General features: G+C 39.5%; 1 protein-coding gene across 1 annotated transcript in view; it reads left to right on the top strand.

Annotated features, from left to right (window-relative positions):
- fam49a (family with sequence similarity 49 member A) overlaps positions 1–24,788 on the top strand; it is a 39,818-nt gene that overhangs the window by 5,743 nt on the left and 9,287 nt on the right. Inside the window, exon 2 of the mRNA XM_062437532.1 lies at positions 19,228–19,283. The gene's annotated coding sequence lies outside the window, so the exon portion shown is untranslated. The remainder of the gene's footprint in view (positions 1–19,227; positions 19,284–24,788) is intronic.

Genomic DNA, 24,788 nt, shown 5'->3' with positions numbered 1-24,788 from the left:
TAGAGTTTATATGTCTCCATTTCAGGTTGTGAAACATATTTCAACAACAATATTAAGTAATTTCACTCAGAGGACAAGTAAGTATTCAGATGATGCATAAAGTTACGTAAAATTATTCTTTTAAATCTTCAGAGGATCCGATTCAGCCTGATTAGACCTTTTTAAAAAGTGTGTGTGTGTGTGTATGTACAGTTGGTAGCAGAGAAACCGACAGGAAACCAGGAGAGGGAGAAAATGGGTACAACATGCAACAAAGGTCCCTTGCCGGACTTAAACCAGGAATGTTGTGGGTATAAGGATATTTCAATGGTCCCTGTTTAGACCATTTAAATACAGCATCCCTGCTCTGCTGCTTATTTCTGTTCATTCACAGTGCAGTTGAACAAAGATTTAAACAGCTGATACTTACTCAATGACATGTTAGTCACACTCTCTCTTTCTCAAAGTGTAAAGACTGTTTAACAAGTCAAAATGACTCAGAATGAAGTCTATGAGCAAATCTGTATTTGCATCCAAAAACTACTTTCATCATCTGCCTTATTATTTTTCATGATTAATGGCTGAGTCTGCGAAATGCCAAAAAACACAGCTGTGTAGGAGGAGAAAAAATGCCCATCATTGCATATTTTCACAGAGCAACAGTCCAAAAAACATCTGACACATCTGCTTGAGAAATGACAAACAAACTATTTTGATGATCAGTTTATTTTCTCATCCATTAATAGACTAATTGTTTCAGCTGTAAAAAAAAAAAAAAAAAAAAGCTTTCTTTCTTTCTTCCTCATTGAATGTGAAGGGGATTTTGGCACGACTGCACGAAGGTATCTAATTAGGCACAATAAGTGAAAACACCTGTGTGTGTGTGTGTGGATGTTAAGACTAGTAATCACTATCAAGCACAGGTGTAAATAATAAAATTAACTATTTTTAACGAGGTTCCGGGGTCATGGTATTGTGTATGCTGGCGCACTGCCCAACTCACTGTGACACTTTAATAAACCTTATTTATCGTTAATGTTATTGGTAACACCTGTGCTTTTTCCTACTATAACAAGTCCAAAATGTCTGCTGCTGTGGAAAAAAGAAAAAAAAAAGGTGTATGAATCAGAATTATCATGTGTCACTTTATTAGTAGCTGTTTGTGCACCCGCTGACACAAGGAGCCTTTTCAGTATCACAATTTTAGCAAAACAGGATTAATCAACCTCAGCTGTTGGAACAGCTTATCTCTTAAAAAGCTTAAAATGTTTGAACATTTTCAGCCACCAGTGTTCAACGTCCACCAGGAATAATGTTCCTCACTCAAAATCCTCAAATATTTTTATTCACTGCTGGCCGTCCTCAATCCCCTCCTGTTTTTATTCCCTTCTGAGGAAATGAGATATTTGTGTATAGTCAACCGTGGCACAAGTGGAACAGCATGTGAATCAAACTGGCTGTTCAAAGTTCCTGTTTTACCCCAAACTACCTGTCTGACCGTCTTTTTATCCGTCTGTCTGTCTGTCCGCCCGTCTGTGAGAACGAGCGTGTGTCGAGCTGCGCTGCCTTCTGACCCTGCACACTTCCTGCTCACGTTTCACTTTTTATACTCGCATCCTGTCAGTGAGACAACAGCTCTCTGTGCAGTTTTTAGTAATGCTGGCTGGCTACTATTGTGCAGGGAAGAGGTCGACTGAAGTGGATTTTTTTTTAAAAGGCCAATATAATAATAGTAATGATAGCTTGGAGCAAGGGGAAAAAAGCTGATATCTGATTTAATATCACCCCTGACCCCGTGGAAAAAAATTCAACACTGCCGGAAATGAAATCATTGACTTTGAAACTGAATGACTGCTGAACCGAACATCTAAGTTCAAAGTAATAAATATCTAAAAACCTGCTCATCCTCCCAAAATCAGGGCGAAGCATTTAACCAACTCTAGGAATGATGCATTGGGATATTATATTTATCTTATCCATACTCCTATCAGCCCGATTATTTATCAATACTAAATAATTAGGGTTTTCAAATGGTCATTTAAAAAAAAGAATAACTTCAGAATAGTAAATCTCTATATAAACGTAATAATATCTCACAGGAAACAAATCTTAAATTTCAGTAAAAATAAATAAATAATATTTCTGACGTCAAAATACTGATGCTGATCTTGTCCTCTGTCCTCCTCCCTCTGCTGCTGATGTGAGTCCCTGCTGGTAGAGAGAAGAGAAGCTGGTGTGTCTTTACCTGTAAGCTAAAATTTACAAGGGTTCCCCACATTTAAAGATTTGTGGCACAGATAAACATACATACAGCTTTTGTTTTGTTATTAGCTTAACAAGTGTGCTGTGGTTGTGTAAAACACATTGAGAGACTGCAGAAAAAAGCTGCTGAAAATATCACTTTTCTGCATGTTTATGCTTGTTGATGAGGTGGTGTGATACAGTACTTCATTGGCAAAGGTGTTACCACCGTTACAGTAATGAGCATAGTCGCCATCAACTTGAGTAATCTTCACTTTCCTGTGTTCATTGACCTCTCTTCTTTGCTGTCCTCTGTGTGTGAAACACAGAGAGGACAGAGACGTAACATGTCCATAAATGACAGCAAAACACAGTAGAGACTCTCAGCATAGTTTCATTTGGCATAGGTGCTCGCTCTGAAAAAACACTTGAGCGCTTCACCTGAGACTTACAATGCTACTGAATACCTTGACTTTGTGTACATAGCCATCAGCCATTATATCAGAGCCAAGTTCTGCCAATTTCAATACTTGTAACATGTAAAACGTCCTATCAGCGCAGACTAATCGGTCAAACTAATGAATGATTTGACCTCTTAAATCTTTAACAATAAGGTTTTTTTATAAGGCCTACCTCTACCTACTCTACTGAAAGATATGCATCTCTCTGTTTCCCTTTTTTCTTTTTTTTCCCTTTGGCCTTGTTTAACCTGGTAAGATCTCATGCTGCATCATGTCAGATAGGTAGTCGTTGTTTTTTGAAACATGAGTGGTGGTATGACGCGGTTATTTAAAATGCACGCCATCTGTCCTATCACATTTTGTTGCAAACTACTCTCAACAACAGGTTTCTTTGCTTTGGCAGTTTATTTATGCACAAATGCCGAAAGCATCATACTTTCTAGGCCACTGGAAAATTGGACAGCCTTGGAAAAATGTGTTACAGTACAAAACTAGTTTGGAAGGAATGAAACCACCAAGATGAAAGGGAGTTACTCTGACTGAATTATCCTCATATTTTGCGTTATTCGTCACCTGTCGTCATATTTATGCTGCACAGACGCTGCAAACCAACAATCTTGATGACGTTTTTTGTTTTGGTTTTTTTTGTTTGTTTCAGTTTTACAGGGTTGATTGCGATGTAACAAACACACTTCTGCTTTGTGACTCACGCTCTTTGGCTATTGAAGTGAAATTACCTGAAAGTCGTTTCCCTTATGCTGGCATGATACTGCTGTCAGGTCCGACTCTGAAAGCATGTTTAGTTGGAAAGATGTAGTGAAATTTATGATATAGATGCACAACAGTATGCATCACAGTGTGCACCGCTAGCTGACGGTAATACAGCGTAGTCTTTAGAAATAATAGCACGCTAACTTAGCCGCCTTTTTTTTTCTTCTTACTTTCCACAGCTGGCAGAAGGATCTCAGCCTCTTCCTGACCAGCTTTTTGCAATTCAGCAGCAGGCTCACTGATCTCTGCAGGTGCAGGAATCCAGGGATTTACAGCTGTTTATTGTTTGAGACAGGCTAACGCTCTCTGAGAGCTAGAAATATATTAGGATGTTTTAAGAAGACAGTTGTCACGTGCAGGCGAAGAGGAGGGTCAACAGTAAAACCAAAACTACAGCGGTAGCAGCACGAGCTGGGTCATGGCGGGGCGCTGACTGTGTCGAGACTGATTAAAGTCTCTGTGTGTGTGTGTGTGAGGCGGGGGGGGGGGGAGAGAGAGAGAGTAATGGCTTAAACTCTGATCCTGATTATTGTACTGGTGGGATTGTGATAATGAATGCTGGTTATTAGTCGTGATAATATGATTATGTAATAAGTACTTGAAGGTTTGCAGGGTGTTGCAAGCAAAATAGGTTTCTTTTGTTTTTTTTTCTTGTTGTTGCATACATGCAGCCTGGTCGTGTGTGTGTGTGTGTGTGTGTAAAAGTATAAGTGGTCAGTGTCTCCTGAAGCTGCCCAGACAATGTCTCAGTTTGGCATATTTGACATAGGAAGCATTGTTATCACTATCAACCTTCAGAGTTCCCTTTTTTTTGACACTGTGTTCTACTTGTGTTCATGTTGATGTAGTTTCTCAGGTTAGTTACCAGGAAGGGATACAAGCTCTACAGCCCTGCAGACGCAAAGCAAAGATAACAAAGTGAAAGCAGTTATAAGGAGGAGGAAAAAAACCCATTTGACCTAGATATGTTGCATGACTGACTGAGCAAGTGCACTTGAAATTGGCTTCTGATTTGAAACAACAAGAGTCTGCAGGACAGCAACGGAGACCAGAGGCCTGAACGGTCTGTAAAAGGTCAAGTATCGCCTCGGCCCATTCTGAAGTGATTAGCAGTGATCCGACACAGCAGAGCCAGCATTTACGGAAAGCCATAAATAGGTTTGTTTTCATAAGGAACACCTCTGTGCCCCCCACTCCCTGCAACTGGTGTAGTCTGTTGTTTTTTTTTGCAGAATTTAACCAGAGGTACTGTGAACACATTGCTGCAGTTTGTATCATGTAGCTCAGTGTGTAAAGGGATTAACAGTAAGGGTCTCAGTAGTGGTAACATAAGCAGTATTTGAGTTTTGATTGTGAGAAATAATCGAAATGAATCGTAGATGTGATGACAGTGCACATCAATGGATTCATTGATAGTTTTACTGAGCTAGAAAAAAGCTTTTAAGTTCAGAAAATGGGTCACTACCAATTTGTAGTATTAACGATTGCTTTTAACTACACTTTAGCCAGTCACAGTATCATTTTATCAATAATTGACAATATATTGCCTAGCTTTTAAGTTCAGAAAAATGGGGTCACCTTAATTAATTTGCATTATTAACCCTTACATACTGTCCAGGGTCTAATTTGACCGAATTTTTACATTTGAGAGAAGAAAAAATAACATTTAAACTTTTTCCTTTTAGCCAGAAATTTGATGACTCATCTTTTTCTTATGTGACCCAGAATATACAAAATAAGGAAATATTTTACAACTTTCTAAAAACATTTTAGTGCAGCTGATACACAAAATTCCACACAAAATCATGTGTAGAGACTAATAAAGAGGGGATACTGAGAAAAGCCTGAATATGTCACAATATCATTTGATCAATAATTCGCAGTATATTGGCTAACTCTTCTTTCCTATGGTAAAAAAATATTCATTAAATGCATTCATTAAGTGGGAATTAGTTGATTCAGTGTTTTAAGTTAGCTTTAGTGGTGGTAGCACAAATGTCTGAGTGCAGTTTATAAGTCTTGGTAGCTTCAGTAAATAATATTGGTTGCATCCAACCAGCAGAGAAGGAGCCTGCAGTGTTTGAGATGGTTTGATGGTCTCACATACACTCCTCTAACACTAGTTTTCACACAAGCTCTCAGTCACACACACACACACACATACAGACATGGTTGCCTTTGTATCTGTGGTGCTGTTGACATGCAGGCCTCGGCAGAACAGAAGTGGCATTGAGCAGAGACGTAGGAGGAATTTCTACGCCTGGAGTCCCACTCTACGCAGCTATGACTTGGTAGTAGCCAGGCAGCCACTCTGCCTCCTCCTCCTGTCCAAATACCAAAACGCCCTCCTTTACTTTCCTACTCGCCTTTTGCCTTGATTTCTTTTCCTCCTTCTATTGTTCTCCTCATGCTCTCATATGTGCCTTGGCAGTCTGTCTCTCTCGCTCTCTCCCCATTTTCTCTTTTCTTAGCATTGACAGAAGCCTCTCTGAAATGTTTACTACAACCACGGACACCCCTCCCCTCTCCCCCCTTTTTTCTCCACAGCTCCCTAAACAGAAAAAAATGACCACTGTGAGCTTTTTTGTCTCTGTTGCCACTATCAGCTTCTCTTTTTTTCTCTCTCTCTCTGCACCAGAGGCCAGATGTGCACTGGAGGAGGGATAGTGGTGAGTTTTGTAATGAGCAAGTGTAAAATTAGGCAGAGGGCCCAGCTGGCTTGAAGTAAGAGAGGAGGGGTTCAGTGAGCCAGCAGCTGAACAGAGCTGCTGACGAGGACGAGACGCAGCACTTCGCCTCTGTGTCACTGACTCAAGTGTGCGGCTGTGTGTGTGTGTGTGTGTGTGTGATATGTGATGTATGGTTTGTGAGTGAGAGAGCTTTTTTTTTTAATTTTTTTTTTTAGAGAGAGTAACGTGAGTATTCAGAAATGAGCTGTACTTGATGTAAGAGAACTTCAGTGTGTATGAAGCATTTTTAGAGAGGGGGGCTCAGAGTCCTCAAAGAGCTCGCTTTAGTGGACCAAAACAGTTGAATCCTGTGCTGGTATGTGAAGCAGACTGTAAGAGCGAGGGGGGATAAAGAGTCAATGATACAGCAAGAGTGGAAGCAAGGCTGCCATTGTGGTGGCGCTGGGCAGGTCCCCCCCTCCGCCCTAGCCCCCTCTCCACCACCACCCCCCGGCCTGTGTCCATATTAGGGCAAAACTCAGCCAACCTCCCCTCAAGCTGAGCTCAACCCCCCCCCCCCCCCCCCCCCCAATACGCCCTGCTGTCACATTTGCTCCAGTGAAGGGAGCCTGAGGGAGACGCAGCTCCCCTAACCCAATTTGAAGGCCTGTTTTCCTGGCTAGTCAAAACAGAAGAGGAGTTTTTTTAATTGGATGCAGGGAGCCAATCCAAGGGCCTGTCGACTTGTTTTTGTTTAAGTGGCATGCTGGTGTTTTTTTTGTTTGTTGAGGAGCTAAAGTTAATGGGCTTAACTTGACCATATGCCACTTGAGGACCACTTTTCTCCGAAATGCCTTAACAATTTTTTTTATATGTTTACATCATCAGTTTAAGTCATCCAAGATAACGGGTATCTGTCTTACTCTGCCATTTTTGAGTTTTTAAATCTTTATTAAAGTTTTGCCACTGCATGCCTAACTTATCTATTTAGTATAGTAGTAGTTTACATTAATATTTAAGTAACAAAGCTGAAGTAGGCCAATAAAACTAAACACTGAGCAGGTACACAGTATGCATAGATAGTAGCGCCTGGCCAAAGGTCACAACTTTAACAATTTGATGGTTTTATTGGGGGATTTTAAGGGTGTGAATGCTCAACAAGAAGAATAAGAAGCAACAGAGGACAACCACAAGCAGTACATGTAGAAAGTACGCTGTTATGGCACGCGGGATCAAACTGGTACCAAGGGACACACCAGTTAAACAGTTAGTTTTGTGCCTGCCAGTCATTTTCCTAGAGAATCCCAAACAGAAGTTATTTTGGGTCATTGGTGTTGATTTTGGTTTCCTTTGGTTTACACAAAGTCCCTCACAGCGGAAATGGGTCGACTTAAGAACTACTGGGTTAGTACACAGAAATTTTAGACATAAAACAGGGCCATTTGCCTCACTGTAATGTAACCACACAACCTAACTGTCTATTGGGGTTGTCAAAAACATTATTACATTACATTATTATTACAAACTGTAGACATAACTAGGCATAACCATATTTAATGGTGATGATTCATTAACGTTTCACACATTTTGGGGTCATAGTTCAATGTGTATTTGGCACAGACTTAACACTGAATGACAGCTCATGGCCAATAATCCCTGTTGTACAAATAAAGCTAGAAGGCACTTAAATATTACACAATGCTCCATAAATAAAACTAAATGTCAGTACGTCATTGTAAGCACTTTGAACTCTATTAAGTGTGGTTGCGCACCTGCGATGCTAGAAAAACACGCATGTGGCGTTCGCTGTCATTTTGATCTGGTTTGAATTAGGGCTGGGTGATAAAATTGATATTATATTGTGATATTTTATAGATATCTTCTTAGATTTTGAGTATCGTGATATGGAATAAGTATCTTTTCCTGCTTTTAAAGGCTGCGTGACAGTAAAAATGTAATTTTCTGATCTTAACAGACTGTTCTGTTATCTGCCTTTATCGACTTAGTCATTATATCCAAATTACTGATGATTATTTATCAAAAATCTCATTGTGTAAATATTTTGTGAAAGCACCGATAGTCATCCTTACAATATTGTCCCATATCGTCCCGCCCTAGTCTGAATCTACACTACTGAAGATACTAGCCTTTACGGGCAGAGGCTAATCGGGCATGTTAGAGATAATACTCAAGCCCATATGATCAGTAGGAACTTCTACTTCTGTATGTTCTACATGTGCCATCATGTAGCTTAATTAGATTTTTGTGGGCTTTAAATCTGTAATTATCTGGGGGTTTTAGGGCGTACCGCACAGAACACCCTGTTCCAAACAGCTCATGACGACTATATGTGTGTACCATTACACCCCTAACAAAGGTAGGAGGTAGAGGAAGAAAATGCAGTTGACAGCTGTGTCAGCCTGTCACTGTCAGCTGTGGTGGTTTCTACTTGTTTTCTAAACTGTGAAACAGCTGAAGCCAAGATTTAGATTTTGTGGCTCTGAAATTGCAGCAAGTAGTTAACTCAAATACAGGCCCCAAAATAACATTTTAAAGTAACTATATGTAAACTGGATACTCTATAAGCTAACTAATTTTACACAATATACTGTAAATACATTGTCTTTTAGAAGATTGTTCCTATCTGATTCTTTGCCAAAGTGGCTGGTAGAAATACTCCCAGACAGCCAAAATGTAGAAGCATTTGCCTGGAGGTAATTTTCCCTCCATCTGGGATTTATTGTGTTTGAACAGCACCACAGGACTCTTTTAAAATTGATTTATTTATTGTCGGCAGTTGTTTGTCTCACACCATGAACAACGACACAGCCGGCCTGAGTAAGAGGAAGCAAACTGATACCAGATTCCACAAAACTGCAATTCAGGTTCAGCCGGCCTGGAGTTTCCAGTATGAGAGAGAGAGAGAAAGAGAGTTAAAGCATCAGCATATCCTGTTACATCTGTAATTGTTTTTATGTCCTCTTACGTCTCAGTCTTGTGCTCGTAGGTATGAACAAACACTTGTGTAAGCTCATCACTTCCTACTTATATGGCAAAATAGATAAAGCTCATTATACAGTTCTAGATAGTGATTTGTAGTATTTTAGGGTTCAAAAACTTGCACTCTTTTGACTATTTCAACCACAGCAAACATTCTAGAAATCAATAGAAACTTAAAATGTTAAGTGTAGAGGAACTGGACTGTGTATGAGAATAGTGAACATGCAGTAGTGAAGTTACAGGCATGTATAGTTGTGCAGCTAGACCTGCACAAAGGGGGAAAAAAAGTTCTCACACATTTCAGCGCCTGTCGTGGGGTTGAGGTTTTGGCGTGTGGAGTAGACTGACGCATTTCCTCTTCTTTTCTTTTTTTTTAACAGTGTATGACTTGATGAATGAAAGTTTTTAATCACAGTTGTATGAATTGTGACATTATCCTGTTTTTCATTTGTTGTTCTTTTTGTGGGGTTACGTGCATCTGTGTTTGGACAATATTGAAGACAAGTGTTGTCATTTCTGGAGGAACAGACGCACATTTGATGCTGCAAAGTGAATATAGGAAGTGACTGATTTTTTTTTTTTTTTAATGGTCACTGTCACTGTCACTATTACTCTTGTCTTCAAACCCCCCACTCCCCCTAAACATCTCCAAACCCAAAGCTCACTGGGCTGTAACAAATCCTTCATCCCTTCATCAGCTGTTGCCATGCAGAATGGAGGGAAGATGCTCCACAGTTGTCACAAACACACACACACACACACACACACACACACACACACACACACACACACACACACACACACACACACACACACACACACACACACACACACACACACACACACACACACACACTCATTTACTCACTGGAGGGTTGCAGTCTTCCAGCCCATTGAATCTCCACTGAGGGTTAACCCTTGTTTGAACCCTTAGAGGGTGTCTGCAGAAGGCAGATTGCGCTGAGCCAGATGTGCCCCCCCTCCTCCTCCATTCGTCCATGCTCACTCCCATCGTTTTCGTGCCAGGGTAGCGGGACAGGCTTTTGCCATCAGGACATCAAGACACACATACACACGTACTCACACTCATGCACAATTTCTCTCCTAACTGGAAATCATGAGCCAAATGTTGGTCTCTCCTGGGATTTTGTGCTCTTTACCGACAAATTTGCACACCAACTCCCCTCGCGTGACCCGGAGCCATGTCAGAAAATACACAGTTTCACAGCGGTGGAGTTGATGCTCATTCATGTAAATAATTGATTTACAGGTTCAATCCTGGATGTCTGTGAACATAACAGCTGTCACGCTATCCCCTGTTTGTGCTAAACGCCTGCTATCGTCAGCCTGATGGAGGATGTAATGATACTGAGCAGCAACAGCTGAATTTGACTCTAAATGGTCATAAAGTTCAGTTATTTTACAACAAACCTCACAAATATGCATTACACAGATATTATATCAAGTTAAAAGTGAAATGTTGGAAACGGCTCCACAGTTCGAGTGTTATGTCGGCCATTCATGTGTCTCATATTGACATATTTTAAGTGATTTTAAATGATACAGAGTACTGTTTGTGCACTGAACATTATTATGGATGGAGCTAGTGATAATTTGAATACCTAACAATGTTATATGGAGCCTGGCAGTCAACATATGTGAAATATTTTGGTAATTCATGCTTTGGAATTAATACACCGTAATTCATGTGCTTGAATCAGTTATTCCTGTCTTGTAAATAATCCGACACACTGAATTACTATTGAAACTAAATGATTGATTAAGAAATGTGTTTTAATTTAGTGGGAAAATACCAGTTTTCAGTGATGACCACCAATATGCCAGAGTCCATATGGGTTTTAACACATAAATAGTGGTGAGGTGTACACATATTCATCAAATCAGGTCACTATGGTTGTTTCTTGTTAAAAAGTGCAGGAAAATGCAAATATAACAAGTAATTAGCAGTGGTTAGCTCAGTAGAAAGCTTTAATGTTGAAGTGCCTGCATCACAAAAACTTATCTGCAGCTCCGAGCGGAGCGGATAAGAAAACTTGTACCCAAGTAATGTTGCCTGATTGTTGGTGGAGATTAGTGTGTGTGCCTGGATGAAGAATTTGGGAAAAACAAAAGCCATGAGGATGATTAGGAGCTTTAAATGTTGGCTGTATTCACACCGAATCAAGCGAAAATTCGGTGAAAATGCCAGTACTTTTGAATGAAGGATCGTGCATTTAGGCTGCAGGAGTGTTGGAGGAGGAAAGTTTGAACCAGAATCAACTTTTGGACAAACACAACTCGAAGTCACGCTTTGATATTTTTAGATACTGCAGGATACTTTTGGCACTATTTTGCACATTGAGTATATTCTTATTATTTATTACATGTATTTTTAGGTGTATTAGTATAGTTTTGGGGTATTTCAGTTATTATTTAGTTAGTTTTTTTCTTTTGGATAGTTAGAGATGTGTTTTATGTTAAGTGTGGCTCTCATTATTTGTGTAAAGTATCTATCTAATCTAGATGAGAATGAATAGAGTGAGCACTGGTGAATAAGAGGAATAAAACATTATTTGACTCATAGTAGCTCCTGAGCTCTGTAATGTCTCCAGCGTGATGTACCCACTGAACTATACAACATTTCCCTCTAACCCTGTGCACCAAAGCATGTTTATCATATTTGTAGCCTTTGCTAAATTTGAATTAAGTCTAATGTTGATTGTGGAAATTAAATCTAGCAGAGGGGGGGAAAAAAACAAAAAAAACATCAGGATTGGGATTCGTGAGTCACAGCCTTTTTTCCCTCTCCCTTCAGGAAAAGAAAATGTTTTGACTCGAGCGTCTCCCAAGGGAGCGACAGCACTAAAACAGTACGCATCTTTACACGTTTAGAGCTGTTGTTGTTGTTGTTGTTTTTATACGACTGCCTCGTCAAGGAAGCGTTGTATTTCCTGTCCAGTGTGACAACCTTGACACGTGTCTGTGCTAAGGTACTCTGTTCTTTGAGCTAGTCGCCTCTTTTACAGTCGGCCTGGTTAAATTCTCCCTGACTGACTTTTGCTCGTCACTGTAAGTCAGAAGGCACATATGACTTAACTGAGCATGTCCAGATCAATGGGCTGATGGCTGTAGTGAAAATATGTGGAGAGGACATCGAGGCTGCATCTCAAATCACATAATACACTTCTGTGTAGTACACTGTGTGCACTCAGAACTTATTTGTGCACAAATTTCGATAAGTTAGTGTTGTCTCAAAGCGTTCGTGGTACCAAATCATTACATACGGCTAAATTAACCCAATAAACCTACTGATGGCTTATAACTGACAACAGTATAGTGATGCTTAGTGCAACAAACACATGTATAATTTACATTTGTATAATGCGGCGATGTTTACTGTCGTAACAATGTCCTCAGCTGCCATTGCCAGTTTGAAAAATGGTCCCTCCGCTTGTGTTACACAGCCAAGATGGTGACTGTTAAGGGCGAGAAGTGTCCATAGTAACACACTTAACTTTCTGACCGTTTTGTTTGAGTAGGGCTCGATCGATACAGGATTCTTTGGGCCGATACTGATACTGATATTAGGGAGTAAAAAATTCCTATATCAATATATTGGCTGATAATCTTATATATACAGATTATGTATATAAAATGCAGATTTTGTGCAATGTGGTTATCGAACACTTGTGATAAAGATATGTGATGGAGGCTGTGATATTTAAGGAGTTGAAAATTCTATACCAATATATTGGCTGATAATCTTATATATACAGATTATGTATATATATCTGTAATAAGCCAATATCGGTCTGGCTCTAGTTTTGAGTTCTCCATCTAGATACTTACAGTCCATACTTTCTCAGTGTGAATGCACATATGCACTCAAATGATCAAGTGTAAGTATAGAAGTATAACATTTGAGGCACAGCACCAGTATGATACAAACCTTACTGTAAAATTCAATAGTCTTGCTTTTCTCCAGTTTGTTCAGGTTTAAAATGTTTTGTTTTTATGAAGCCAGTTTGTAGCTTTGTTAATTTCCTGTCAGCTTTCTTTAACTCACTGTTAGTAAATGTCATCGCTGTAATCACTGTTTGCTTAATGTAGCTTCCTGTGGCCCCCCGGTGCAGATCGGCGTGATTTGGGACTTTTCTGCATTGTGTCACTGACTCATTCATGAGTCGTTCTCGTGGTTACTGTAAAAAAAAAAAAAAAAAAAAAAATCACAGCTACAACAAAGGCGGCTGCACTAGGTGAGTCAGTTCAGGTCAAAGGGCAGTTAACATTAAACCTGTACAGATGCCGTGTCAGCAGCTTACAGGATGCATTAAAAGAAGTTCAAATTGAAAAGAGAGGGATTTAAATTGAGTGAAAATTAAAAACACAAACACAAAAAAAAAGTAAGGTAAGATATGTGTACATGCTTTTAGTAGTTTTGGTTTCATTAGTCATAATAAAACCACACTTCTTGGACAAATTTACTTTAGATTATAAATATGTGCTCACTGATTTATCGAGCACTCTGTGGTTTGAAGCCGACGTCGGAGCCCTGTCTGTAAACACACTGTGAAAACAGCTGATATGAGAGACCAGATAAGAGGGACTCGTGAATGTTCGCCGTTACGGTCCATTTAACCTGGTGAACTGTGGAATATGGAGTCTTTTGTCCTCTTGTGTAAACTTTGGCTACAGACTGTCAGCAGAGCAGAACATTCATTATTGCTCCGTCACTGTGAAGTTTTTCCATGTCGTACATCATTATTCCACCTTTTTTTTTTTTTTAAAGGGACCTTAAACCTTCCGGTCCTGTCTTCAACAAGAGTGGCAGATGTCGTTCCCTGTTTTTGTTGCTCTACTTCAGTCAGTTACGCTCTATTTTCTACTTTCTTTAGTAACAGTTCGTACCCTTCAGCAACACAGAGGCACTGAAACAACAATGATGCTCTCCGTCTTTATGATTTCTTTGGATGCACACCTCTATTCTTCTTTTTTTTACCCCTCCCCTAAGGATTATTTGTGGCTTTTTTTCTTCTTCTCGTCTTCATCACACGCTCGCAGTCTGTCACTCTCAGTCTCTGTAGGGGTTGGCAGCCTCATTGCCAGACTTTCAACCAGAAGTGACAGCAGCTTTTTTTTTTTTTTTTTTTTTTATCACACACACCTTCCCCTTTTTTAAAAATATATATATATATACACCGTAAAAACCATTGAAGAACAAAGTGTGTGTGTATATATGTGCGTGTGTTCCCTCTGGGGGGTTCCACTCTGTCATATCGTTTGCTTCCCCCTCTTTTAACGGACGCCTCTGCTGTCGCCTTGGAAACAGATAGCTTTTAGGCAAGGCCCTGCAGGCAGGATGTGTGGTTGTGCATAAAAGAGTGTTTTTATATATATGTGTGTGTGGCTGTGTGGGTGTTTTGTAAAAGTAAAAACACAATACCCCAACTTGCGTCAGTCACCACTTGTTCATAAATAATCGACATATGAAGGTCACTGAAGTGTCAAAGGATCAGATGTAAATTGTCTTTGTCTTTATCGTTCATGTTTGTGCTGGTCCAGGTTAGTTATTAAAACAGCTTTTATAACTCAAAAGGTCAGTCTCAAATTGTAGTCCAGACAGGTGAAATCTAGGTACTCTCCAGTGCAAGGGTTACATTAATCAAAAAAATTATTAAAAGGAAGTTCAAAAGAGAGATAAAGATTTCACAAGATAGCAGATTTACATGTATGCTGTACAATTGCATGAAGAAAACTTAAATTAAATTAGGATTAGTGGGTTGTTTACAAAGATAATAGAAACAAACCTTTTACAGTTTTCTTAAGATTTGCAGGTGCTAAATTAAAAAGTTCAGCAATTCTGCTTTGTTTATTATTGAGGTTGTAGTGGGTGATCGGGGTGTAGTAGGGTGCATTATATTGACTGGTGTATATTATATTATTAAAATGGAAATATAATATTTTGTCCAAGGCATTAACAGACATGAGAGAGACAAAATATTAGGAACACAATTCAATATAATGCCCCTCAGTACAACACCACCACCACTTAGTACGACCTCAGTAATAAACATAAAGCAGAATTATCACCTTTTGACAATGTCGACAAAAATTTAAAATGTATAACCTTCATAAAAGTAGAATTTAAAGCAGAGCTGTTGTATTGGATTGAATTAGATTTTGCACAGGTGTACCTAATGAAGTAGCCGGTGACTGTATAACACCAATAAGACAAAAGGAGCAAGTTAAGGAGCAAAACTAAAGCAATCAAGACCAAACAGGACATTAAATGTTTCTACACTACAAACTAAAACTACTCCGTTAATGTTAGGTTCATTGAACATCCAGAAATCCTACTCAATTCACTGGAAGTCATTTACAGTAACAGCTTAATGTCTAAAGGACACACAAACACAAATTAATTTTTTTCTTCTTCGATTATTTCACATTTTCCTTGAGGCCAAAAAAAACAGCTCAGGGTGAGTCGTGAGTCACGTCAACAGATATGATTTGTGATGTGATGAAAGCTTCTCCAGTTAAATGAAGAGTTTGATTCAACCTGATTTCCTCCATTGAGATGGAAAAAAAAATAGGGAACAAAGTGGCTAAAATAGGGTTTGTTTTGTTGTTTTTTTTAAGTTAATAGATCATCTCAATGTGGTTTGACATTACACCCCCCCCCCCCACACACACACACACACACACACACACACACACACACACACACACACACTTTAGCTTTATGACCTTCTATTCAAATAAACTACTGCTCTTTAAAAAATAGTTGTTTTTTAGTGTTAAATCAACCTTTTCCTTACAATCGTTCTGTTTTAATATCTCACCATGGGACATAAAGGCCTGTATTATTATTATTATTATGTGTATTATTCCTGTGGTGTCACTGGAAAATTCCACTCTGGCTCTCGATTGATGTTTCCTGAAAAACATGTTTATTTTCTCGGGAGTCTGCACGTGTCTGCCTCTCTGCTTCGGCTCCACCGCCACCTGCGGAGTTGATTGACAGATTTACCGACGACTAAACTCTGATTCGTCTGCTTATCGCTTGGTTCAATGTATGGCAAATTCACAGCAACGTCTGGCTTATGGGACTAACCTGCTGGCTAAATAATGAGCTGCTTGGATGGCTGACCGCTCGGTTAGCTACTGGCTAGAATCTGCTGGCACTTCCTAGTTAATTATAATTAATAATTTGGATAGTCGAGTGGTTAAAGTGCGTCTCACATAATCCCTGGCTTGAATCCGGCAAGGGACCTTTGCTGCAGGTCATTCCCCTCTCTCTCTCTCTCTCTCTCTCTCTCTCCCTGTTTCCTGTTGGCCTCGATGTCACTACTGTACTTACAAATACAGGCAAAATTGCCCCAAAATAACTCTTTAAAAAACAAAAATCTAAAAATATTCTGTGTCTTTTGATTGTCTGGTGATATCTGTCTGTCTGGCACGCTGGAAAAATTGACACAAAAAAAAATCTGGCTCAGTTTGTCTGAAAGAGGAAGCAAAAAAAGAAAGCGGGGAGAAAAAGGGAAGAAGAAAAAAGAAGGTATGTGGATAAAGAGAGAAAGAAAGAGAGAGAGTTGACATGGTGTCCAGAAAAGAGAAGTTGGATGTTTAACAAGTGAAGTGAGTGTGATGGTGAAGTGTCTGCTCTCATCAGCGCTCAGTCTGTGCTGTCCACATGGTGTTTTGGCAAGTGTGTGTGTGTGTGTAAAGAGGTCCAGAAGGGACACATGAGGTGTGTGTGTGTGTGTGTGTATGTAAAGAGGTCCAGAAGGGACACATGAGGTGTGTGTGTGTCTGTGGATATAGCGTGATGTAGAGGTGAAGTCCACTCATGTGTCAGACCACGGGGAGCCGCCACATATTACCATGCCCTTGTAAGGAGAGTGTCTTACTGTCCCTGCGGGGCCTCCATCCATCCATCCGCAGCATCCCACCTCTTTTTTCCTTTCCTCTGTTGCGGTTCAGGTTCTCCAAAGGAAAGATGGAGGTCAGCGCAGACAAGCGAAGACTATTTCCTGTGACAGATAGGACAGAAAACTCGCCGTGTGTGTCCTCCTAAAAAAAAAAGAAAGAAAGAAAAAAAAAAAGAGATAGTTTATGACATTCGGTAGCTATTTATTAACAGAAGTGCCGCTCACAGCACATGTTTGTTTGTGTACATTAAATGCAACGTTGGCTCGTGTGTGTGTGTGTGGGTGCATGTGTACACAATAAAGTGTCCGCTTCTTGCCTCCCTGGTACCTTCACTACTTTTGACTTCATGGGGATGCGGGTGAGTTTATTCTGTAAATATGAGCGTATGTTACTCAGAAGTTATGGACTTTCTGAGTAAAGCTGCATAAGAATAAACTTGGAAAACAGGAAGATACCCTCCTAAAACATTGTGTATTTTGAAAAAAGAAAAAAGGGTGTGTGTGTGTGTGCTTGTTATAGTATCCATGCATGCATATAATATATACTGCAGCTAGGAGTCTTGTGTACATGGTGCTTTACAACTAAAACATTTCAAGCCACAACTTCCACAACAGTATTTCAAGAGTATTTCAGCCACTTATCTTTTCTAGTCAGGCTTTTATGTTATTCAGAAATACACACAGGTTTATATAAGTCACTTTTAGGGTATTTACCTAGACTTACATACATTTCCTGAGATTTACCCTCAACCGAACCATAAACATTGACCCAAAAATCTGTCTTTTACCAACTGGGGGACGCAGCTTTTGTCACCATATGCACAAATCGTCCCCAATCAACTGATCTTAAGTCTGCTGGTCACTGCAATAGACAATAATACAAAAGCTGTTTTCTTTATATATGCCTGATGATGGATTTTAATGGAATAGTTGCACTTCAGCCACCACAGTGGACACAAGTGTGTCATCCTGTACACTACAACTTCATCTGCAGTAACATGTTTGGTTATAAATCAGATGATTTATGTCATTATAATGTAATTTGATAAAATAATTGAATTTCAAATATTTCTTTTCATGCATGAAGAGAATTAAAAATCCTGACTGAGTTTATCATAATTCATGCATGAAAGGGTTAAATCGCCAGAATGAAAGCGAGCAGGACTCTTAAAGACTTAGAGCAGCTTTTCGAAAAGTATTATTTTAATTGTGAAATAAGCGAATGAATGTGAGTTTGCAGCATGAGTTTGACTTAAAATTTAAGTAAGCTGCTATTTTGAGTGGGGGAAAGTATCCATTAGAAAATGAAAGGACACAAAATGAATAGAAGTAATACACATTTTGTAAAAAAGGGTACTGTACAACTGTTATGAATGATGAGTTTCACATCCTTTTTATGGTTTCAAATTTGACTTTAAGCACTTGTGTTGAAAGTCTGCTACGTATAAAGAGTCGCCTTAACAAGAAAGTAAATGGGGGTTTTTTTCAAGGTGAAGGTTTTTGACCGAATATGAGCAAAGGCAAGCAATTATCTGTTTTCTGTTCTCACTCTGGAGGGAGTCGCGTTGCATCCCGGTGACCGTTAGCAGCTGCCGCTTGTCACAGGATATTTAATACTCGACCGAACATGCAACAGACAAGAAGCTTAATCAGCTTTCTTTTGGACATAACAGACAAGGGTGTAGATTTCAGTTTTGAATAATTCAGTGGTGTCTTCTGTGGTGCATTTGTTATGTGAATACTGCTTGTGTGTCTGGAGGAAAGGGGAAGTTGGTTAACACGGACATCAGATGCTGTACCTATCCTGACTTGCAGATGTATATATATGTGTGTGTGTGTGTGTGTGTTGCATATGTACGTGGCTGTAGACACACACATATACACACAGGTTTACAGAAGTCCCTTTTAGGGTATTTACCTAGACTTACATTCATTTCCTGGAGATTTACCCTCACCCTAACCATAAACACTGACCCAAAACACTGTTTCACTAACTGGGGGACACCGTTTTTGCCCTCAGTTGCACGGATTGTCCCCAATCAACTGATCTTAAGTTTGGTGTGTGTGTGTGTGTGTGTCCCACCCCCCCACACACACAAGTTTTTTTCCCCCAGCACTAACTCCTCTCAATCTTTACTGGTTTTAACATGAATGATTTTTTCTTTCTTCTTTCAGAGACAAAAAGAAATCGGATGATATAGACAGCAACCTGAGGTCCTCCACCAGAGAAGGTGAATAAGACAGTCACACACACACACACACACACACACACACACACACACACACACACACACACACACACACACACACACACACACAGAGCTGAACATGTTTCCGGGCTAGTACATTCATGTTTCAGTGGTTAGACTGCACTGTAAGCACATCAGCCCAGCAACAATGCAGCAGTGTAGATGATTACAGCGGGGATTAGCCTGCACTTGTCATATTAAGCGCAAAACTTTCTCCCTCAGAGGCCGTTAAACTTCTTGTCCTCAGGCCTCTAAAAGGGAAATACAAGCTGGTATATTTCAGGGATCTTCCCACATAAGGTACTCCAAAGTTATCCAAGTCATACAGTTAAAAGTTTAATATGACGACTTCCACCTGAAGCAGTTATAATACTTTTAAATAAAACTAGTGCTAGTTACAAGTTAAACATACTTCTGTGACTTTTTACAGGCTTTTTATGAGGACTTCAATGATGGGATTAAACTCTCTTGGTACAAAGCATTTTTTGTATCTAGTGAGAAGAGCTGTAGCCTACACATGTCAAGATGCACAATGAGCACAACAGTTGTTTAGCATGTGCATGTTTAGAGCTGCTTCTCCCACTGCAGAAAAGATAATAAAGTGTGTTTTTGCTTAAATGTTGCACAATTTTTTGGTTGGGGTTTGTCTTCTGCAAAGAAAAATGTTCTTTATCAAGAAATTCTGGTATTTGAACACTTCTCTGTCACCGTTGTTGGTTAATGACACAAACATTCACGTTAGATGTTCATGACTCTTCACATAAAAGACCAATTATAAACTTTGTAATAAGACGTCATGACCTTTAGGTATGTCTGTCAGCTCCCAGCATGATTTCTCTCTCAACAGAGGTTGTTTCAAACTTCCAGACGGCACAAGAAGGCATTTTAAACGTGGCACTCGATGTGGCGCTCTATGCATTTTAAAGCTTTTGCTGCTTGCTTTAATTATAAAGCTCAAATAGCCTTGAGACTGCAGCACGACTTCACGAGCACATTTGTTTTTGAAGCTAAGAGGAACGTTTTAAAATTGAGGTTAAGAGAGGACAGCGGGGGCTCACTGTCAGTTTCTTGTCACCGAGACTAATTTGTGGCACCGTACGAATGTAGTGGCAAAGGCGGGTCATTGATCAAGTCTGACAAGTTGACTGACACGGTAATAACTTCAACTTTGTTTTGCATGTTAAAAGTTGGATTACTAGTTCCTGTTTCAGACTTTTCTCATCAGGACTTCTCGTAAAGGGCGACATAAAGGGAAAGGTCGTCTTTTTTTTTTCAATGACGTAATTCTTCAATGTTTTTTAGTTGCACCCTCAGTGTGTTTTTCACCCAAAAAAAGTGGTATAATATATGTGCAATTCCTCTTTAATTGAACCCATGTCAGCTGGTGGTTGATACTACTTGAAAGGGGAAAAAGTCAAAGTTTCCACACTTTGAGTCCAGGCCATATAGATAAGTGGTTTTGAAAGAGGAACCGAGCAGACAAGAAAATTCCCAGAGTAGTTTTTCCCTTCCCTGTCTATTAAGACTGAAAACTAAATAGATGCTAAAGTGGTGAGTTTATTTCAAGTCATTTCGGGTGAACGTGTTAATTGGGTGTGGGGCTAAACGCATTTTCAGCAGCAGGTCTTGTGTTTGATTCATGCAGAACTTGTCACAGGTTCTTTTTTTGGTAGATACCATTCGGAGACTTGAGTCTGCAGCCGCAGCTCTCTGCACAGCGCTGTTAAACCGCTGAATTACATAAGTAGCAAATTAAGTTAAGTTTCAGGTCAGTCCACACGCTCTCTTGCTTAGTCATTTTCTCAGGCCGCTCTTGTTCTCTCACTCTTTTTTTCTTTTTTGTTTTTGTTTTCAGTCACTGATTGAAGGCTGATAATAGCATTAAATGAAACAAGGTTCCCTTCTCGTGACCTGTGCTTTTGAAACTACTTCAATTACTATGTGTTGAGCCTGATAAACCATCTGATGTTTTCCCAGGAGTATAAATAAAACATTTAGGAGCGGGATATGAGAGATGGACTGAACATGACAACTCATGTTAGAGTTTAAGTGGAATATTTAACACATTTAGGAAGATTTTTGTAAGATAGGGATGAAGTTAGACTCTTTGAAACAACCAAATAGAGATCTCATTTCACAGGAGCCTTGTTCTTTTATTGTTCACGAAAAACAGGTGTAATCTATTATATTACTTAATAACAACTGCACTGAATTCAGGTGTTACGGCCGACTGGGACTCTTAATGGAAACAGAGCAGTCGTTAATGTTATTAGTCACACCTGCGCCACTGTGTCGGTTTTAAGGTCCACACAAGAAACGTTATGTATTATAGAGGTTTCTTTCACCAATTAGCATAAAGAGACTGACAGATTTAGTTATTTCGTACAGGAACAGAAAAAGCTGTTCTCATGACGTCACTCCTCCTCTGAGTGTACGTTATATATCTCCAGCTTGTTTGGGGTGGAGGCCTGGCCTATTTGTTTCATTTCCATCTTGGCTTCGATGAGAGACGAGAAATAGAAGTAGAGAAGGCTGCTGGAGCTGGTTTGTTTACCTCAGAGGGGAAATAAAGCGCACACTTGACTGCCAGTTAACTGCCACAGGATATTATTGCAGGCTTGAATTAGCATACGCATTGGCATGTTTTCCTTACGAACTCACAAACGTATGAATTCTGGTCAGACTGCTAGGGAGTCAAGTTTCTACACTGCTGAGTCTTTTGTTTCTGCTAAACTAACTTAGACCTCTCAGCTTTACTAGAAACACTGTTTTTGTGATATTTGCATTTGTTTTCCCCCTTATTTTCAATGCATCTTTCATTTTGTCCATGAAGAAGTCAGAAATATCTTCTTCTTTTTTGGATCGCCTACTCGATCTACCACATCTGGAGACAGATGTCAAGGGTGTTTTTGGTCTCGGGTGGTCAAAGCGTCGCTCTGAATTACCGCTGTCTTCATGAACAGTAGCCTTAACATGACCAGAGAGCAATGCAGCTACATTGAGTATGACATCACTGCAATCATTGACACTCCCCAGTGTTCACAAACCAGTTGGCTCGCAAGCTATGTAAGCACACACACACACACACACACACACACACACGTATGACTCAAAACCATAAATTAGTTCTCCTGGGGTTGTTAAACGTGATCCGGGTGTGGTGTAGGAAATGATAAATGAAACTATGAGAGATTTTCCTTTTAAGGATCACTCTCGAAGTTGTTTTTGGGACACATTTTACTATCATGAATGCTGTTTTACTGGTTTTTATTTTAATCAGACCTCTTTATCATCACATGCTCTTTAGTCTCCCCCCTTTTTTAGATGTTGCTGAGAAGTCCTTGAATTTGTGACAAACTGTTGCCTGTCGTTGAACTGGTACATGTGTAACTGGGACCTGAGGGTAGTATAAGCAGCGTTTGGCTGGAGATTAAGGCGACTGAGACTGTTGAGGAACTTGTTTTAGCCGCAGGTTAGGGTTTGTCTGGAAAAATCTGGCTGTAGATTACTGCAGCACATGTACCAACATGACACCATTTCAATACAACTCCAGTCCCCTGTTATATGCAACATAAACCAGCACTGCCCCCTGCTGGTCAAACCTCGGTATTTAATCAGCTTTTTTTTCTGTCTTTCTTTTTTTTTTATCGTGGATGCATGAAATCTGCATGATAATCAGACACATTATAAGCTTTCTAATTTCCTCCAGAATCAATGATGTTACAGTAGCGGCGGGCAGCAGGGAGGCTGTTTTTAAACCAGATTGTCACTTATGGAGGAATGTACGAGGATGAGCCCAAGATGAGGAATGAATAGCATGATTGAAAATAGTCAACAGCTCGCTGGAGGCTGTGCAGAGAAATGCAGTGTGATTATCATGTGCACACTGCAGCACAGTGTCTCTTTTGTTGTCACTTCACACCATGACTTAAGTCGGGGAGGAAACTTGGAACTGTGTGTGTGAAAAAAAGACTGTGTGCTCTTAAACTTTCACAGTACAGTATGAAGGCGTTTTTTTATAAATGTGCAGCTACGTGTCCTATATAAACTGACTCTTAAAAATCCGATGTTTTTATAATGCAGCTGTGTTATTTTATTATTACAGACAACATTTAGATGACAGCTTTCGTTCCCTCCACTCTACATGAATGTCCTCTCTCTGGAGTCCTTTTAAGCCTTAGCTGTTGTTACTCTACTCCACAGTTCCTCTGTTTTTAACTTAATCGTGGCCTCATGTTATGCTACTGTAAGTTTCAGGCCTGCTGTGATTACAGAGTTTGTGACCACCCTCCACGGCTGAGGGAGGTAGACTCTTCCCTGGAAATTGCTACCTACCTTCTGCCTTTTGCCTCCAATAAAAATCTTTTATAGAGTGAAGCTGCTATTTAAAGTCTACATGCCTTGTGTTTGGCCACGTTTTTAAAGAAGAAAGGCAAGGAGCAAAAAAGAACAAAAAAAAGGGTGGAAGGATATTTTGCTTTCTCAGCCTTTTCTACTGACCATGAAACACACACAATATACACACTCCCGTGTACAATGTGCAAAGAAAAGAAGGGAATCTCATTTTCAGTATATACATTTTAAATAAGATGGTTTTCATTGCTGATAAATGCACACAAATGTTTGTTTTACCTTCATTTTCATCACTTTTTAAAGAGATTATTGGTTTATTTAAGATGTCACAGGTTAAAGAAAAACATTGTCCCACTGAAAGCTCTACACTGACCTGCACCTTGACATTTTACTTTTATTTTTTGTGCAGTATAAACACACATTATGAGCCTCCTGACCACATTCCAGTGTTTAGACGAGGTCACAGCTCAAGTACGTTGCAGTAAATCATCTCACTCCAGAGTACCTGCTGATATTTACAGCCAAGACTAAATTTCCCTGCAACTAAAAGAGTGTGTCTTTGAGTCCTATTTTAAATTTCTCTAAAAAAAAATCACACATTTCAGCTGCGTTGTATTTTTTTTTTGATGCAGTTGGCAAACCATGACCCCGTGACCTCGTGACAAATATAGTGCCGGTTTAATCATTTGACTTGCAGTTTCCTTTGCTGCACACACTGCATTAACATCCAGAACAGCTACACTAGACATGGCTGCAATATTAACTAATCCATTTGTACGTTTATACATTTATTGTCAGAACAAATGGAAACAACCTCTGTTGAGTAGTTGAGTCATATTTGGTTGATTAAAGACGTTTCTAACTTTGCTTTAAGTTATGACAATAACCTTTTTTCGTGTCCATGTGGTTCAGTCATATTTAAAGGTGTTAAAATGTGAGAAGAAACGTATGAATAACTTGCACACATTCTTTTTTTGTGGACCCAGCATCAAATGTCTGCTTTTAATCCATTTTGAAAAAATGTCTAAGTGGTGTAACCATAAAAACTTTGTACAAAAATAATATACTTGCCTAAAAACACTATACTCAATAAAACACCATATCAACTAGTTTATGATCTTAGATTATAACTTT

Source organism: Scomber scombrus, chromosome 17 (assembly GCF_963691925.1).
Source record: "Scomber scombrus chromosome 17, fScoSco1.1, whole genome shotgun sequence".
Taxonomy (NCBI): domain Eukaryota; kingdom Metazoa; phylum Chordata; class Actinopteri; order Scombriformes; family Scombridae; genus Scomber; species Scomber scombrus.
This window is presented reverse-complemented; position numbering and strand designations above follow the sequence as displayed.